This window comes from Macaca fascicularis, chromosome 10, assembly GCF_037993035.2.
Source record: "Macaca fascicularis isolate 582-1 chromosome 10, T2T-MFA8v1.1".
Lineage (NCBI taxonomy): Eukaryota > Metazoa > Chordata > Mammalia > Primates > Cercopithecidae > Macaca > Macaca fascicularis.
This window is the reverse complement of record NC_088384.1, coordinates 26,911,540-26,930,694: the sequence shown is the minus strand read 5'-3', so window position 1 is coordinate 26,930,694 and position 19,155 is coordinate 26,911,540. Positions and strand designations below refer to the sequence as shown.

General features: G+C 49.6%; 1 protein-coding gene and 1 long non-coding RNA gene across 3 annotated transcripts in view; one reads left to right on the top strand and one right to left on the bottom strand.

Moving 5' to 3' along the window:
- LOC102117445 (aspartate-rich protein 1-like) overlaps positions 1–19,155 on the bottom strand; it is a 268,201-nt gene that overhangs the window by 179,317 nt on the left and 69,729 nt on the right. The window lies entirely within an intron of this gene.
- LOC102121851 (uncharacterized) overlaps positions 1–19,155 on the top strand; it is a 67,992-nt gene that overhangs the window by 33,379 nt on the left and 15,458 nt on the right. For both annotated transcript variants that reach the window (XR_012418930.1, XR_010578417.2), the window contains one exon: positions 2,932–3,037. This is a non-coding gene — a long non-coding RNA (uncharacterized lncRNA). The remainder of the gene's footprint in view (positions 1–2,931; positions 3,038–19,155) is intronic.

The window sequence follows — 19,155 nt, the reverse complement described above, 5'->3', positions numbered from 1 at the left end:
CTCACTGTGTCATACAGGCTGGAATGCAATGGAGCAATCTTGGCTCACTGCACCCTCCACCTTCCAGGTTCAAGTGATTCTTCTGCTCCAGTCTCCCGAGTAGGTGGGAATACAGGCACGCACCACCATGCCCGGCTAAGTTTTGCTTTTTCAGTAGAGACAGGGTTTCACCATGTCGGCCAGGCTGGTCTCAAACTCCCCGACCTCAAGTCATCTGCTCGCTTTGGCCTCCCAGAGTGCTTGGATTCAAGGCATGAGCCACTGCGCCCAGCCCAGGATTTTGCATTTCAATCTTTGATTCAATTTGAGTTGCTTTCTGTACATGGTGAGATACGGGCCCAGTGTTATTTCTTCTGCATCTCGGTAGCCACTGATCCCAACACCACTTAGTGGTAAGGAGTCCTTTCTCCATTGCTTATTTTTGTTGATTTTTTTTTCAAGTATGATGATTTCAGGTGTGCAGGTTTTATCTGGGTCTTCTAATCTGTTCCACTGTTCTGTGGAAGCAGGCGCTCAGCTTTTTAGTGAAAATGCCAACCCATTACATTGTCTATGGGTGTTTTCTTAAGAGTGCTTCCTTTGTTTCAATTTTTAAAAAACACATTTAGCACCCTATGTGCATGGATTTCTTTTTGAAAATACATGTGCACCTTATGTTTTCTTGTAGGAGTTTTGTGGTTTCAGAATTTTTAGGCCTTTAACGTATTTTGCATTGATTTTTGTGTTGCATGACACAAGGGTCCTAGTTTAGTGTTTTGTTTGTGAATATTCAGTCTACTCAAAATCATTTATTGAACAAGCTCTCTTTTGCCCATTGTGTCTCTTTGGTGTTCTTTTGAAAAATGTGTTCACTATATGTAAATTGGGGTTTATTTGGTTTACTCATACTGTCCACTTTCTTAGTTTATGCCAATAAAAGATTGTTCCGATAATTATAAAAGTTTGTGTTTTTCATTCATTATTTTAGGTTTTAAGTTTGTATTTTTTAACTAATTTCTAAATTTATTATAGACTAAAGGGTACAAAGGCAGATTAGTTACTGCCTTTGGTATATTGCATGACACTGAGACTGGGGTCCCAGAGACCTTATCACGCAGGGAGTGGTTGTACCCATCGGGTAGATCTTTAGGCCATACCTCGTCCCGTCTTCCTTTTTCATTGGATAGTCATCATTCATGAGTGTCTGTTGTTTTCACTTTTATGGTAGGATGTATTCAATGTTAGCTCCACCTTAGAAGTGAGAACATGTGGCATCTGGTGTTCTGTGTGTTCCTTATTTGCCTTCAGATAATGGCCTCCAGCTCCTTTCATGTTGCTGCCAAGGATGTGATTTCTTTTTTTTTTTTTTTTTTTTTTTAACGGCTGCCTAGTTTTTCATGGTATATATGTACCAAATTTTCCTTTTCTGATCCACTGTTCATGGGTGCCTGGGTTGATTTCACGTATTTACCATTGTTAATAGTGCCGCCAAGACCATTTGTGTGCATGTTTGTTTTGGACAAAAGAATTTATTTTCCTTTGTGTATACCCCAGTGGTGGGTTTGCTGTGTCAGATGGTAGTTGTGGTTTAAGTTCTTTGAGCAATCTCCAACGTGCTTTCCGTGGTGTCTGAACTACTTTGCATTTTCACCAAAAGTGGACCTGTGTCCCCCTTCTCTGCTGCCTCGCCAGTGTCATTTTTATATTCTTAACTGTGTAATCGCTATTCTGACCAGTGTGCAATATATCTCATTGTGCTTTTGATTTGTATTTCTCCGATAATTAGGTTCAACATATTTTCAAATTTTAGGTTGCTTGTATATCATCTTTCAAGAAGTGTGTGCTTATATCCATTGCCTATTAATTATTTGGGGAGTTTTGCTAATTGATTTGTGTGAGGTCTTTAAGGTAGATTCTGGACATTAGAACCTTGGTCAGGTGCATACTTTGGGAACATTTTCTCTCATCCTGTATGTCATCTGTCTACTCTGTTGGTAATTTCTTGTGTTGTGTGGTGGCTCTTTAGTGTATTAGGTCCCACATGTCGATTATTGCTTTTGTTGCAGTGTCATATGGGGTCTTAGGCATATAAATGCTTTGTCAAAGCTGATGTCGAAGGGTATTTCCTAGGGTCTCTTGTAGGCTTTTTGTACTTTGAGGTCTTCCATTTATATCCTTTATTCATCTGAGTGAACTTTGGTACATGGTGAGAAGTAGAGGCTCGCCATATGCAGAAGATATGGGGAGTTCTTTTCCCATTACTTATTGTGTATTTCATCCAGAATCAGGTGGTATGAAGTGTGTGAGTTTATTACGCCAGTTCTCTGTTCTCTTCCACTCATCCATGTGGAAGCAGGTCCCTAGAGTTTGAGTGAAATTTCAAATTAGAGTGTGATGCATCCAATGTAATTTGGATTTCTCAGAATTGCTTTGGAAATGCAGGGCATTTCCTGGTCTCACATGAACTTCAGCATTGTTTCTTTCTATGTCCTTAAGAACAATTTGTTCTATAGTAAAAGTATACAATTAAAGAGTAGAGTGGGACATTTTGATCTATGCATATATACCTTGTGTAATGATGAAAGCAAGGCAATGACTGTCTCTGTTACCTTGTGTAGTTATTATTTATTAGTTCTCTGTGGTTGCAATATTCAGAGTCCTTCTTTTCAGCCTTTTTTGGAAAATATGGTGGGATACTGTTAAGTCTAGACACCCTGCTGTGGAGTAGAACAGCTGAATTTATTCCTGTCATCTGAGTGTAACGTTGTATCCACTTCCCAGTTCCTGCTCCGACTCCTCATCCCACAGCCTCCCTTCACCACTGTGGAACTTTCTATATCTAGGAGATAAAGTCATTTAGAGAGAAAGCTGATCTCATTCTCACATGCATGAAATCATGTCGTGTTTGGCTTTCTCTGCCTGACTCGTTTCATTGAAGGTCATGTCCTCCAGGTTTCTGCATGTTGCTGCAGATGACATGGTTTCGTGAATTTCTCTGGCTGAAGAGGATTCCATTGTGTACTGCAGTTTCTTTATCCCTTCATCTGTGCATGAACAGGTAGGTGGATTGGATACCTTCCCTATTGTGAATAGTGCTTCAGTCGCCATAGGAAGGCTGATACCTCTTCAACATAACAGATTCCATGTGCTTTCTGTGTATAACTGACGGTGGGATTGCCAGGTGAATGGGTAGTTGTAATGTAAAATGTTTAAGGCACCTTCAACTGCTTTGCTTCGTGTGTATAATAATGTACATTCCCAGAAAAAGTGTATGAAAGTGTCTTTTTCTGCATTTCTACGTTGGCCTCTGCCTGTGAACGTATGGGTTGTGTTGGTTTTTTTTTTGTTTTGTTTTGTTTTTTGGTAAGTTTCATTCTAATTAAAGTGAGAGGTATTTGAGTGTGGCTTCTACTTAGACATTTGTGTGAGGATTAGTGAGGTTGAGCAGCTTCTCTTTGACCTGTCATTGAATTTCGTGTTTTCTTTTCAGATGTGCCTGTTTAGGTTCTTTGCCCAGTTTTAGCTTGGGTATTTGGTTTTGTTCATTTTCCCAGTTAGAGTAGTGTTAGTTTCTCATACGTTAGATTAACAACCACTTTCACAGATGTGATTCTGCTGAACTTTCTTTCAATCTGTAAGATGCCTTCTTTTTAATAGTTCATTGTTTCTCTTCCCCATGTGGTAGCTCTAAAATGATGTATAGTCTCATGTGTTTGTATTCACATTTGTTAGCAGTGATTTTAGTGTTCCATCCAAAAAGAACAAAAAATAAGAAAAAGTATTGCCAAATCAATTACATGGTCAAATATTTCTTGCCATAGATAATTTTTGCTTTTGTTTTCTTTCCTTTTTGTAAACTGCATGAAGAGATACAAGTTTTGCTGAGATACAGACTCCCACTTTTCTTATAGGAGCTTTGTGTCTCCAGGATTGGGTTTAGGTGTTTATTTGGTGTTGATTTAGAGGTATGATATTGCAGACCCTGAAATGTTGACTTCTTTGTCTTGTTTTTATCTAATAGGGCACAGTGGGGTTTGTGTTCAAATTAAGTTCTGGGACATCCTTTTGATACTGGGTTCAAATGATTCTCTCCTTCCTTGATGTTCACTTAGGGGAGAAGTGTCAGAAAGTCTGGGAAGATCCATAGTGGAAAAAGTTTATCTGTATTTTGTGGAGACTGATGGCCAGCTCTCTTCAGCCCAGGACTTCTGGAGAAGGCCAGCCCTTCTGCTTGCTTAAATACCTCCCATCTCCAGCTCTTCAGTAAATATTTCAGTGATTCATTAAATATTCAAACCTTAAGAAAGTAGAGTAACCCAGTGGAAGTTGAATTTAACTAGAATTTAAGTTTGAGAGTAGCTGGTCAGTAGAACAAGTGTGGTAGATTGGGTGACATATTATGGTTTTTAAGGATTTTTGGGTTTTTTTGTTTTCCTTGAACAGAGTTAACAATAATCAATTTGAATAAAAAGGGAAAACATGAAATGTTTGGCATGTGTAATGTGAACGCTGTTCTATGACTTGTTCAGCCATAGCCTCAATTTGACATACTAGACTGTGAATCCTAAAGACTGGTATACAGTTACTGCACTGGCTGAACTTTTCTCATGCCAACAACTATAGAACATTTTGAATAGTGTTTTAAAATTTTATTTTGATGAAAGTTAAGAAAAAAACCCTTACTTATACACTAAAGAAAATAAACATAAAATTATCTACCCCCGACTCGCAAAAGTCCCATGGCCTGATCCTGGCCAGCAGGAGCAGCTTGTGTTGAGGAGCAGGGGCCAGATGCAGCTGAGCTGCCAGCCACCTAGATGTGGTTCCCTGGTGTCACGGTCTGGGTGAAGGATGGTGCAGAGCCGGTGTTCTGGGCAGCACCCTGGTGGGGTCCCAGCCACTGCAGGATGTTTCCGGCCTACTGTGATTCGGGCTCCAGCTGGCAGGACAGCTTGTAGCTGCAGGAGAGAGAGGCAGCTGTGAGGCCACCATGAGCCACGCATCAGGTCCCCACTCAGTGACTGCCCAGCTGGAATCCTGGGTCCCTAGCGGTTCCCATGCAACAGGGCTTGATGCTGGTCATGGAGTCATGGCCACAGGCTCTCTGCAACTGGCCACAGGAGAGCCTCCTCTAGGCCAGGTGGGGTGGCTGACACCTGTAATGTCAGTACTTTGGGAGGCTGAGTGGGGTGGATTGTTTGAGGCCAGGAATTTGAGACCAGCCTGGATAACATCGTGAAACCCCATCTGTACCAGAAAAACAGCAGAACAGCAGGACATGGTGTCTGTACATGCTGTACCATGTCCTGGGACATGGTGTACAGCGGTAGTCCCAGCTGCTTGAGAGGCTGAGGAAGGGCTTGAGCCCAGGAGGCAGACATTGCATTGAGCAAAGATGGTGACACTACAGTGCAGCCTGGGCAACAGAGCCAAACCTTGTTAAAATAAAATGGAGAGCCTTCTCCCACCCTCTGCCCGTCTGCTAGGCCCTCACCTCTCCTTGTCACTAAGCTGCTCCATTCTTGGGAAATAGGTGACAAATTTATCCAAAGGCTGAAGCCTGTAATTCATGGCAGCCACTTGGAGCAGCTGCATTTCCTGCAGAACTCGGACCTCCTAGAGACAGAAGGCAGGATGCTGACAGGGCCTGGGGGGAAGATGCTGAGGGGGGGCTTTGGTAGGCAGGGAGAAGGGGCTGGTCTCTAGGGCAGTTTTCTGAAGGGGCGCTATGTAGTCCCCAGCCTGCTCTCAGAGTTGGATGTAAACATCCCCTCCTGCAGGAATTGGTCTTTGATCCAGTGCCTTTCCCAATTTCTACATGAGGATAGATCTCTTCCTGCTGTGTGTGTCAAACCCTCCCAGTAACTTTCTAAGATGTAGAGGACGGAGCCAGGGAGTGTCCTGCCCAGGGTGGACTGTGAGGTCCACATCCCCACCTTCCTCCAATGTGAATGTCCCAGCTGCTCACCTTCCTCCTCTTGTTGCTGTTGCCCTGGAAGGCAGACAGAGTCCATCAGAAAGGTCCCTGGCCCACAACCAGCCCCACCCCACCCCTTCCCATGCTGTACTACTGCTAGGGTCACCAGAGTCAGGGGATGTGCACATGACAGGATTTGGATATGCCTCAGACTCCATGCTCTAGAGCAGGGAGCATGGGAGCTGAGGCTCAGGGACACTCTGCCTCAACCCTGTCTGATGACAGGGAAACTGAGTTCTGTTACAGAAAAAAAGCGCTCAGTGACCCTGGAACTGCCTGCCCTTGGAGAGGCTCAATTTCACTCTCCAATTACAGGACTACCCTGGTGAGTCGCTGAGTCCAGTTCAGCCCACATCTCAGCAGCTTTCCAGTCAGGCAGCTCTGCAGCTTCACCACTCAGGGATAGGGACTGGTGGCTGCCATGGAGCCTCCATCTCGCAGAGGTGATGAGATGGGCCTGACACCCCCACCTGCAGGAGCAGCTGTGAGGCTCTCAGGAGAGCAGGTTTGCCAATGGCTGAGATCTAAGGGCTCGGTCCAGGCCCCTCTCCTCCCAAGCCCCAGGCTCCTGGTTCCCAACCAACCTGCCCCAGGCTCACTCACATCCAGATCGTCCGGGATGGCCGAATCCAACCTGTGTAACTCAGTCAGAAAATCCCCCAGGAAGGGGACCACACCCTGTGCCAAGGAGGGTTGGGGAGGTGGTGATGAGTATTGGCCATCAGATGGCTGCCCACTGTCCTGTCCCATGAAATCCCATCAGCCCCTGTCTTCCAGAACCCCCCTCCCTAGGTCTCCCGGATGGAGCAACCAAAGACCCTCAGCTGCCTTTCCCAGTTCTCTGCCTCCTCTATCCCAGATGACCTCCAAGTCTAGCAAGCACTCCTAGTTATTAAAATCCCACTCTATGGTGGGATTTTAACAATTCACAGGGGCATGTGGTCCCAGCCTTACCCTTCCCCACATCCACTCTGAGTCCAGCTTTCCCAGACCCTTGCTCTGGTCTCTCGAATGGAGATTTTCCAGGCCCAGTGTCCACAGGAGGACAGGGCTGGGTGGAAGCCCCCACTGTCTTGATATGGAGGCCTCCAGCTGGCGGGGAAGGGAGCCCTGTCCTGTGATCCCCTGCGGCCCCTCCATGAATAAGGCTCGCTCACCTTCTTTTGCCTCCGCAGCCTCATCTGCGCTCTCTGTGGGTTCCTCTCCTGGGTGGCCACCTTAAAGCTCCCCGCCTGCCAGGTGTCAGTGATGGAGACAGTGAGACTCTCCTCCCCTCCCCAAGTTATACCCCAGCCATCCCGCACTTGGATCCCTAGGGACTGGCATGAGTCACCTGGCACAGTGCTCATTCCACTGGCCCAGCTCTACACTCCTGTGTGTGTCACCCAGTCAGGCAGCCGGGCCTGCCTGAGACTGTTCTCTCTTCTGTAAAGAGCGATGAAAACCACAGCTACCTCACAGGGCCTCCTGAGTACTTTTTCCTATTCCTGTTGCCATTGTTCTCATCCTCATCCCTCTGAGGAAGAACCAGGCATGAGCACCCTCAAATTGCTTTCTTTTCTTGAACCTCGTTTCTGTCCTGTGAGGGCTGCACTACAGGCTCAGCATCCCTTCATTTTCCAGAAGAGCAAACAGAGGCCCAGAGTGGAGAGTGACTCCCCAGGACCCCAAAAGACAGGGCGCCTCCTGCCTGTCCTGGAGGCTGTGTCTCGGCTGCCTTCACCCAGTATCTCAGCACCACCACCCATCAGGGTCCTGTTCTCTGGAGTCTCTTGAGTGTCTAGGTCTGCAACCAGGCACAGTAATGATGGGAAAGGGACAGGGCGTTTTAGGAGACCTGGTTAAGTGGCACCTGCCTATCTGAGCCCCGCTGGAGTCTGTGACACAGAAACTGCATTTTAACCATGTCAAAGATTTTGCGTTGCCATTGATCCCTCAGGGGACTTCCATGCACAGAACTCTCTCTTCCTCTACTCAGGATGGCCTCCTGTGTCCCCATCTCTGACTGACATGGCAGGGTTTTCCAGAATCGTGGGTGGGGTGACATGTTGCCTTCTCATTTGCATGGAAGATTCTGAGATCTGGTCAGGGAGGATCCCCTAGGAATGCCTGAATCCCCCACATGCTTGTCATGAACATATGTCACTGCTCACTGGTGAGAATCCTGTGACATGAACCTTTTCAAGTGTCTGCAAAGGGCAGAGCAGGGAGTCCCAGCAAACACATATGTCTGTCCCAAGCATGCCCATTGGTACCCATAGCTGGGCAATCCACTGGACTCCCTGGCACATGAGCTTCCTCTGTTGTCGTTTCCCCTCTCCCGCAGTGTGGATAGAGGCCCCTGCCCATGGAGGTGCACTGCAGACAGAAGCAGCAGCAGAGGCCTGGCTTCCTGAGGAATTACTGGCCAGTTTGAGATAGGAAGAAAGTCCCACCTACCATGAACACCCCCCAGCCTGGAGGAAGCTCCATGCCAGCAGCATGGACCAGCATGAGAGCCAGAGCCCTGCTAATGCTGCAGCTCATCACCCCTGCTCAGCAGCCCAGCAGCCATTGCCACATCCCATTTCCAGGGCCTCCTGCCCCTGTGCCCCCACGTGCCCGTCGATCCACACACCTCTCTTCCTGTTGCCCAAGGTAGGCATGGAGGGAATTTTTCAAGTCCACTTTTAGTAGGTAAGTCAAAACAAAACAAAATAACTACTGCACACTGGCTCCAATGACCTTCCAAACTCAGTCTTTTCTCTGACCCTTAAACACTTGTCCTGCATCTCCAAGACTCCACTGTACCTTGATCAGCAGGTCCCTCTTCACTGCAGAGTCTTTTTTGCAGAGTTCTTTTAGATATTTTGTGCTTTTGCTATGGACAGAGGAAAGAAAGAAGGGTAAATTTGGGAAACACGGGAGAGATTTGTGAGTTCCAATCCAATCCCTTTTGTTTGAAAATCCAGAGAATCCCAACTTCCTGGGTGAGAGTTTCCAGTGGGGTCCTCTGATGACAAGGGCTCCAGAGGAACAGAATGGGAGTTTTCATGCTCCTCGCCTGGGCCCCGTCTCCACTTCACATGAGCCACTGTTTGTTTACAGTTAGCTTTTATTTGGACACAGTTCCACTGCTGGATACAAACACCTGAAAGTCTCCAGTTGGCTCTAGTCTGTTCCTGATGGTTAAAAAACCGTAGTCCCGAGTTGGAAATCCTTGCCTAGAAGTCCAGGGCAGCTTAGTGACCACACCCACCAGTCCATCCCTGCCTTGTGTCCCTGGACTCCAAGAACCTTTCAGAGTCATTGAGGGCACGTGGGGAGACATACGGTCCCTAGGTCAACCCTGGTGCTCCCATGGAGAGAGTCCTCCTCACCTGGACACTGCTGCCCATGTCTTATGTAGCCGATATATTTGTTTGCTGCACAGTGCGGAGACGATGGCGTGCACCGTGGAGAAGTTGTTGAGGCTTAGGCACTCCTGAAGAGGGAAGAGTGAGCTGTGAGGTCCATGGGTGGAGCCTGGCCCACTTCAGCCTCAGCTCCCTCTGCTGAGATCTCCCCTCCTGGACGAAGCAGAGGCCTGGGAACCCTTCGGAGGGCACACCTGGGGCCGAGTTAATGTCACTCATCTAGGAGGATTTTAGTTCAACCCAAGGAAGAACCCAGGTCAGAAGTGAGCAGCTACCACTGGGCCGTGGGAGTCAAGGTCAGTGAACCTTTGGCAACAACCTCCTAGGGGATGTGCAGGGCTCAGGCTAGCGATACAGAAGCCAATCCTGAAAGCCGATGGAGGAGAAGAGCCAGTTCCCCTTTTTCAAAGAGGGAAGCCTCAGGCCCAACCATGGCTTACCCTGGCCACCTTGATCCAGTGCTCCACCACCCTGGCCCTGTCCTGGGCCCTCATGCTGTGGTCCCCGAGGCAGGAGGTGGTGACACAGTTCTTGAGCCTGTTGAAGTGTGCGACGGTGGCACGAACTGTGGGTGCCACGTGCTCATTCCCCTTCTGATGTCGTTGGCCCCAGATGGAGCCCAAGCATTCGTAGAGCTCCACCTTCTTGAACAGATCCTTTTGGGGAGAATGAGAGTGTCATGGATACAGCACACTCCAGCTCAGGGTCACCCATAGTCCCAGGCAGGGACTGAGCTCACAGTCATCCGTGGTCTCTGGCAGGAAACAAGCTGGAGCTCAGAAAGCTTTAAAATGGGCTCCAGAAGTGTGGGAGTCCCTGGGTTTGATTTTCTGCCCACCGAGGGCCCTGAATGCATCATGGCCCAGAACCCAACAAGGGTGGGAAGAGAGAGTGACATTTTCTCCCAGGCCATCTGCACTCCAAGGACTAGAAGGTGGCTCAGGCCTGTCCGTCCTGAGACCTTGTCTTCCTCCCATCCCAATCAGCCCTCTTCTCCTCCTCTCCATACTGGTGCACTTTCCTTGTGGCAGCTGCAACTATGGGCTCTGCTTGGGTGTCTGCCGTAGAATCTAGTATGCGTCAAGTACCTAGTAAGCACTGAGGGTTGTGAGGCTCCTGAGCAGCTCTGTGAGTGACCCATGGCCCTGCCTGCCCCTCAGTGATCACCTGCCCTGTCCTGCTTTCTGTCCATCCCCTGTCATTCAGTCTGCACAGTCACTGTGCAGCTGGCACGGGCGATGTTCCATCTCTGCTATGCATGTGCAGACAGGGAAGGCTTGTGGGTGAGGAAACTCATCCAGATCCCATGGTTGGTAAGAAGTGGGGCTGAAATTGGACCCAGGGCATTGGCCGCCCCTCAGGGAGAGGCTGGTCTGAGACAGTTGGTGCCAGAGTCACAGCCTGCAAAGCCCAGCTGCTCACCACATCCATGAGGGTCAGCTGCTCTGCCAGCAGCCTGGGAGGGAAGGTCGTGATGTCCGGCATCTCCTCACGAGGTGGGTTCTTCACAGCCCCGGAACAGGGGGACTCTGGGGCTGACTGTATCTCCAGCACTGTTCCTGGAGGGGGCCCTTCTTTTGGTGCTGGCCCTGGTGCTGAATGTAGATATCTGGGTGCATCCAGGCTTGCATGTGACTCTGGCTTCAGAGCAGGCCCCAGGTCCGCCAGCAGTGGTGGTGCTGGCTCCAGGGCCAGCATTGTTAATGGGTGTTGCCCAGGAGGTGGAGTAGGATCTGGAAAAGGGGAAAAGGTCACCCCACCAGTCACTTTTCACTGGACTTTCCAAGCACAGAAATGACCGGATGGAATTTAAGGGAATTGTAGCCCCAAACCACCACCCCCGGAAAGTCTTCCAGACTGTAAGCCACCTCACCATCTGGCTTGGCCTCGTTGGGCTCCGGAAGCACCAACTGGCCTAGGACAAGTTCCTGGTGGTCCTCCACACCCAGTCCAGGCCAGGCGAAGTTCCTGAAGGCCAGCTTTATCCGGAAAGATGACCGTTGCGGGGGCTGATAGCAAACTGAAGTGTTTTCAAGGGGCCAGGTGAACAAAATGGAGGTGATGGTGCTGGTGATGGAGTAGACAGCTGAGTCAGAGGCCTGGCCTTCTCCCACACAACCCTCCAGGGCACACTTGTGTGGTTCTGGGTCCCTGACCTGTTGCAGCCTGTGTAGAGGACAGCCCCACCCTACCCCAAGCCATCAGTGCTGTCCTGGAAGGGGCAGACCTGGCCATGCACCATGGCTGTACAGACCCTTTTGCACCCCGGCGTCCCACTGACATTCTCTTCCCAAGACCCTGGAGCACAGCACTGTGCACCTGGGCACTCAAGACTGCAGCTCCAGGCTGATTTGTGAGCAGCTTGCTCATCAAGCTCCAGCTCTGGCTCCCCTGTTCCTGGGGTTAGGAGGGTAGGGGCAGATGTTGGGTGGAGGAGGACAGGGAGATCTGGGAAGCCATGGTGCTGTGGTGGGTCTCTCAGTGGCCAGCTGTGACCCCAGCCTCCCCTCTCCTTTGCAGGGAACCTAAGTCTCCATTTACAGAACTCACTATATGCCTCTTACAGGGGAAGTCCCCAGATGTCAGCCTTCTTGTGGGCATTATAAGAAGTATGAGCCCCAGGGCTCTTTTAGCGTCTCCCCAGCCAGAGTTCACATCTTTTCCCCCATGTTTTGTGGGTGAAAACGACTTTCAGAATCCTAAATTCACCCAGTTTATACTTGTTGCTGGGCTCCGTCATTCTAGTCAAAATCTGGGAGGATGCCACCATACATAGAAGAGGCCATGAGGGTTTCCCCTCTAACATTCTGTAGATACGACCTGTTTATTCTGTCTACTGTGAGTGCCTGACTCAGTAGAGTCGATACTGAGGGATTGCCGTCGGCTTTGTTTATGAAATTATGCCAAACCACAAGAAGAGCGATGCAAAAATGAGATGTTTTGTATGTATGTGTTGAATGAGTGAACCCCAACCGTTGGTGAACCCCATTGAGCCTCTCCAGATGTCTGAGTGGGCCTGTGGCTCTCTTTTCAGCACCAAGTGTCCCTTCTTCTCTCTGTGTCGAGGAGAGAGACCAGCCAGAAAGAATCTCAGACATCCTTACCAGTTCCATCATAGACTTGCTTTTCTATGTGCTTTTCCAAACATCGAGGGATATGGGCCATTGAGACAGAATGCTGAGAGCTACTTCAGTGAGGGGGAAGAGAAAAGTAATAAACATGAATCACAGCACCTCCAGCAGATATCCAGAGTTTTAGGCTCTAGGGACCCCTTTTTTTTTTTTTGCCGTGTCTTAGATCATTCAGTCCCTACAAGAACCCTGTGAGGTTCATCTTCTCACTACTCCCTGTTCCAGAGGAGCCAGCCGAGTCTCTGAGAGCTGCATCTTCAAGGCACAGCCAGTAGGGGACAGAGGCACCTCTGTGCCTTGTAGGGGATGGGCACTCACCTTCTAACCAGTAGTTCCAAAAAATGTGGCACGGTGATAAAGTCCCAGGAGGGGCCCAGGCAGGTGGCGTAGGAGGAGATGGGTTTAGTTAGCAAGGCTGGAACCAGGGAGTCCAACAGCTTCTCCCTTGTGCTGGGCTGGAAAGTTGGCATCCTGCAGATCTGATTTTCATACTAGGGGGAAAAGGAGGGACATGGGAGTCAGTGGTAACACTGTGAACCACCAGAGGATCGGGATCTGGAACTCACACCAAGAAGCATCAACCCTTCAGGGACTTGTGCATGTGGAGAACCTGGGTGCCCATAGTGAAAAGGGTTCTAGGCTTTCAAAGTAAAATTGCATGTGAGGATGGAGAGTGATAAATGATTCTTGCTTTCAAGGCATTGTCATGGTGTTTGTTAGCTGTTGGGCAATGGCACCCTGTGAATCAGCAGCCTGCATGAAGAGCATCATCCCTGCAATCCTCACAAATCACCCTCATGGTAGAGAAGAGACACGGGCTTTTGGATTTCACATGGCTGCTGAACAGCACCTGGGTCAGAAGGGAGCACCTTCCACAGGGAGGACTGCATGAAATTCCCTCTAGGCCACCTGAGGCTCCACCTCTGATATGGAGGGGAAGGGCCTGGAGAGGCCTGGTCCCCTCTTCGTTTTAGCAGCAGGGCACAGGACAAGACGCTCTAGTAGAAGAACCTTTTGACTTAAAGGGATAGGATTGTTTTTGATCTTTCAACATGAACGTGAGTCTGGAGAAACAGCTATGGCCATCCCAGCCCTGGGCAAGGGGAAGATGCCGGAAAACTCCAGGGTGGGAGGGAGCACATCCCAAGGCCCAAGATCTGCCAGACAACTGGGGAAGAGAAAATGCAGGCAGGTATTGAAGCCGTGAAAGGTTACGCAAATGTACGTTTGAAACTGGAAATGAAACAAGGTGATTTTCTCTGCCACACGAACAACAGATTGGCAAAACGTTAAAGCATGTTAGTGTTCAGGGGAGGCTGCGTTCAGAGAAGCAGCTACCTTCAGAGGCTGCTGGTGACTGTGTGACCAGCTGGAACTCTTTTGGAAAGTCAGCTGGCTAGAGATGTTGAAACTTGATGACTGCATATCCTTTCACCCAGATATCCCTTTCCCGGGTGTCTGTCTTCCGCAGGGGATTTGTGTATTTTATGGATTGAATTGTGTCCCCTCCCCCAAATGTAAATGTTTCTATTCTCAACCCCAGAGACTCAGAATGTGACTGTGTCTGGACACAGAGTTCTCCAAGAGGTAATTCAGGTGAAGTGAGTTCATTAGGGTGGCCCCTAATTTAATATGCCTGGGGTTCTTACAAGGAGAGGTGGTGAGCGCACAGAGAAGTTCAAGAGAAGACCCTGTGCTGACTGAGATAGAAGTCAGCCATCTCCACGGCAAGGAGAGAGGCCCAGAGAAACCACCCCAGGCTGACAGCTTGACATTGGAGTTCCAGTCTCCAGAATTGTGAGGAACCAGATTTCTGTGGTTAAGCCCTTCAGTCAGCGTGGCATGTTATGGCAGTCCTGGCAAACTGCTCCAGCCTGTTAGGACACACATAGGATTATGCTCCCTGCAGAACGGCTTCCTAGAAAGGGAATTTTATCATGACATGCTCCACCAGCATTGAGAGGCTGACCCGCTGTGGAACATGGCCTCCCTTAAGGAATATTACAGTGAGATGTGAGGGTACAGCTCCTGCCCGATTGGCCTGCAGGGATGAGTTCTGTGAGATGACACTTTAAAGACAAATGCATGGAGTAGCTTCACCTTCTGTTGCTGTAGTCAACCCCCCCCCCACCCTTGTTTGTGTAAAAGTTATGTATTTTAAGTCCTGGAGGAGGTCTGGCAGGGCAGCAGAGCTGCCTGTTTGTTGCCCGAGATACCCTTAGGGTGGGGAGTTAAAATGATAACAGTATGAGTATGTTGCTATTGTTACCATTATACTCAATTCTTGTGGCAACATGCTGAGATACTTCTGGCATAGCATAAAGTGAAAACAGAAGGATTTTCTCTGATCTTCCTCTGATAGGTGAGAGGGACTTTGCCTGTAACCAAGTTGTCACTGGGGACTGATGGCAGCTAGATTGCTTTGGGATAGGACAGTGGGTCACTAAAGTGGGAAAGCCCTAGGACAGAGCTTAGGGAGTCCCCATATTTGTGTTGGAGTCCTGGGCCCACCCTGGTTTTCTGGAGTCCCTGTCTGTGGAGACCCTTCTGTGCCCCGTCTCACCCCAGACCAGCACTGGCCGTTGTTGGTGGCATGGTGCACCTGTCCTTTAACGAAGTTGGAGAAGTGGAATCCATCCAGCAGCTCCTGCTTGATCCACTGTGTGGAGCTCTACAAAGAGAGTGCCCAAGAGCCGGGCCAAGAGGTGTCAGTGGCCTGTCTGGTTGACCCCACAATGGGATACCCCCATTAGAACTTCTCCTAGCCCCCCCCCCTTCCCCAACAATATTTGCCACATAGGAGCATCTGCATAGACCTCCAGCCGGAGAAGGTTGAGTTCTCTGGCAGATGACAGCTTGAGGTCTTGGGATTCAGATCTGAGTAGACAAAGTGTGTCCTCAACGCTCACCTTCCCACCCTGCCAGGCATGGTCTGGGCTGTGAACCTGACAGGCTCCAAACACCTGACAACCAGCCTGCTCCTGTCCAGGGAGGGCCCCTCATCTCCTGTTTCCCCCATACACATGGGGAGGGGCTCGGCGCTGCCCTGACGGGCAGAGCTGAGGCCTGGCCTGGACGTGCCTGCCCTGGGCCCTGTGTTACCTGTGGGTGCCTTCTGGCAAAGGGCCAGAGGCGTCGAGGGTGAGGGTTGAACCAATGTCTATATTCTTGAGAAAGACTCTCATTTTGGCCTCTCCTGCGACGAGGAGGTCGGCAGCATGTCGGGACACAGCAGGAGAACATGTTGTTCTCCGGAGTGTCGCCCACCAAATGAGCTGGAAATGGGGCTGTGTGTATAATATGGGTGCCTAGTTACCAGAATTCTAAGTTCTATTGGGGATGTGTCAGCAAGGAAGTGAGGTCACATCTTGCAGGTTCCATCCTGTAAGCTCCTCCTTTCCATGAGACCTACTCACAGGTCCCTCTGGGTTTCTGATCGCTCACCCTCCCCCATCAACTCCTTACCTTTCACCGTTAAGCAAAAGTGTGCCTCTTCAGCACCTTGGGAAGAGAAGACTGGAATATAACCATTCTCCCAGGTTTGAGGAGCCAGTGCTGGGTCAAGAGCAGCCTTTTATCATAGCAGTTGTGAGACCCTAGAGAACTCCTTTGGTGTTTTGGGGCCTCCTCAGCTTGAACAATGGGGATTATGCTAGCATCTCCTTCCTAGGCAGCTCATGAGGTGTGTTTGAGATAAATCTTAAAAACTCATGGTGTGGTGTTCCCTGTAGATTTTGCACACCCTGCAAGATGGAAGAACTACAAGAAGGGGTGAGAAGTAGCATGGAATACAACTCCAGTGGGCCTGGGGTCCACAGTGTGATCTCAGGAAAAACGAATTTTGCTCTGGGCCTCGTCTTTCATTCTCCACCAGTAGAGGTTGAGATTAAATGAAATTCAGACATCCTTTTCTGACATTGCACCTTCCAGTGCGTTCCCATTTTATTTAGAACCAGACCCTGTGCCTCATCTCAGCCTTGGGTGGGTAGTATCCACAAAGACAGCACTGAGGGGTTAGTGACTCCCTTCTGAATGATGGAATAGGACACAGATGGTGGAATAGCACTTCTGAGCTAGTTCAGGCTGTTACAGCCAAGATCCGTAGCCTGGGGAGCTCATCAAGAAGAGAATTGTGTTTCTCCCAGTTCTGGAGGCTGGAAGTTGGAGATCAGGGTACCAGCCTGGTCAGGCCTTAGTGAGTACACTTCTGTCCCATTCACTGAGCTTTTACAGGTGCTGTCCTTTCCTTGGAGGATGGCTCAACTTTAGGAGCATGGGTAGATCTCCATTCAAAGCCCAGTTCTCACTTGTAGCTTGGTGATCGTGAGGAAGTCATAGAACATCCCTGTGTCTGTTTTCTCCTCTGAGAAATGGTGTTAGTGAGAATTGCTTCCCTTTTTAATTACAGAAAATAACGCATGCAAAGAAGTTAACTCGGTGCCATTGGGCAGAGAGTGAGAGTCCAGCAAACCAGAGAGATCAGCTTGCCCACAACAGTGGCAAGGAGTGCGGAGAGTGGGTGAGGCTGGGGCAGAAAGCAGGCCAGCCTGCCAGAGCCCAGGAACAGGTGAAGGGCAAGAGTGAGCTCCTCACCCTGAATTCTCAGGGGACACAGGCATGCACGGTTTGTGGGGAGCACAATCATCAAGACTGCCCTCATTCCCCTGGTTCCCTCCATATCTGATGTGGTCCCAGGGCCCCCTCTCCCTGTGTTTCCTCTCTGCCCTGTTTTCTTCCTGGCTGCCCTCCCAGGACTCATTTTGGGCCCTGGTCAGGTGGAGTCTTATGGTAACTATAGGCTCCTCTGAGGTTCAACCTACCGTTTGTTGAGACCTCTGAGCTTAGAAACCACCTCCAGCCTATACCCGAGAGAGGGCTGGAGGGAGCTGACAGTGCAATGGCGGTTTTCCCTGGGGCAGCCACTCCAGGGCCTGCTGGCAGGTATCTGCTGAACTTGAGCTTTCTTTTGGGCCTCTGGGGTTCTGAGGTGTGATTTTCCCTCTTAAGATAGGCTGATCCCCCAGTGGGTGCCTTAGCCTCAGAAATGGTTCCCGCTGAGCTGGGAGCTGTGCTCTACCTTCAGTTTCCTAGGACACCTCACCCTGGCCCTGCCCATTCTGACTTCCGAAGCCCAAAGAGAGGGTCTGTAGAAATTGCTAGATAGGAAAGGGCTACAAATAAGTCATAGGAGGTGTATTTACATAACAAATGTTTTTTAGTCATTACTATACATCTACCTCAGCAAAGGCGATATTTAAAAATGTTAATACCCTGAGTCACCCTACAGAGAGTTGTATTTATTTGATGGCGCAGGAGACAGTCATGTTCTGTTTTGTTTTTTCTTTTTTGAAATGGGATCTTGTGGTGTTGCCCAGGCTGTAGCAGAGTTGCATGATCATAAGCAGCCTTGACCTCCCAGGCTCAAGGAATCCTCCCTTCTCAGCCTCTCAAGTGGCTGGGACTATGGGCATGCACCACCATGCCATGCCATATTTTTTTGTAGAGGCAGGGTCTCACTGTTCCACCCAGGCTTGTCTTCAAGTCCTAGCCTCAAGCTGTCCTACTGCCTCGGCCTCCCACAATCCTGAGTTGACAGACATAAGCCACTGTGCCTGGCCATGTTTCTTTTAAGAGCTCCCTTAGTATTTCTTTTTTTTTTTTTTTTTTGAGACAGAGTCTCGCTCTTATCGCCCAGGCTGGAGTGCAGTGGCCGGATCTCAGCTCACTGCAAGCTCCGCCTCCCGGGTTTACGCCATTCTCCTGCCTCAGCCTCCCGAGTAGCTGGGACTACAGGCGCCCGCCACCTCGCCCGGTTAGTTTTTTGTATTTTTTAGTAGAGACGGGATTTCACCATGTTAGCCAGGATGGTCTTGATTTCCTGACCTCGTGATCCACCTGTCTCGGCCTCCCAAAGTGCTGGGATTACAGGCTTGAGCCACCGCACCCGGCCACCCTTAGTATTTCTAATGGGCATCCAAGCAAAGAAGGCTTTGCTTGCAGAAGGCTGTGGAACCCTCCTGAGGGTGCATTTTCTTCACAGCCAGCAGATTGTTCCCTGAAGTGTCTGCTTAGCAGTGCACAGGCTATTTATATCCAGGGCTTTGGGGAGCTGTTGGGTTTGGGGACTGGCTGGGGCGTGAGTGTTGGCTCTGGGATCTGTCACAGAGGTCACAGGGTGCAAAGAACTGGTCTCACTTCATAATGACTTACCCATTTTGTGGTTCTGTTTATATTTTTTCATCTCCCTGGACTGTAAGGCTTGCTAGGACAGGGACCATGTCTTCTTGCTCCCTGGTGCCTGACTCGCAGGAGCTCTTGAGAAATATTGAGTGCATGAATGACACTTTTGGTTTCTGTGATATGTGCAGGGAAGGAGGTGTTAATGGGACATGGAGGAGGCACCCCTGTCCCAGCTTAGGGGATAGGGAGTCCAGGAAGGCTTCCAGGAGGAGGCGATACCTTGGTTGAAGCTTAAAGCCTGAGTTGCAGCTAACCAGCTGGAGCATTTGGGGAGGGGCATCTGGCAGAAGGTGCCACGTGAGCAATAGTATGGAAGTGAGCACTTAGTACCACCTTTGGGGACCAGGGCTGAGGGTCAGTGGTCCAGGCAGGGCTGGAGATGCTGGTTCATGCTTCTTGTCCTGAGAGTCCCAGATGCCTGTGAGAGTGGCAG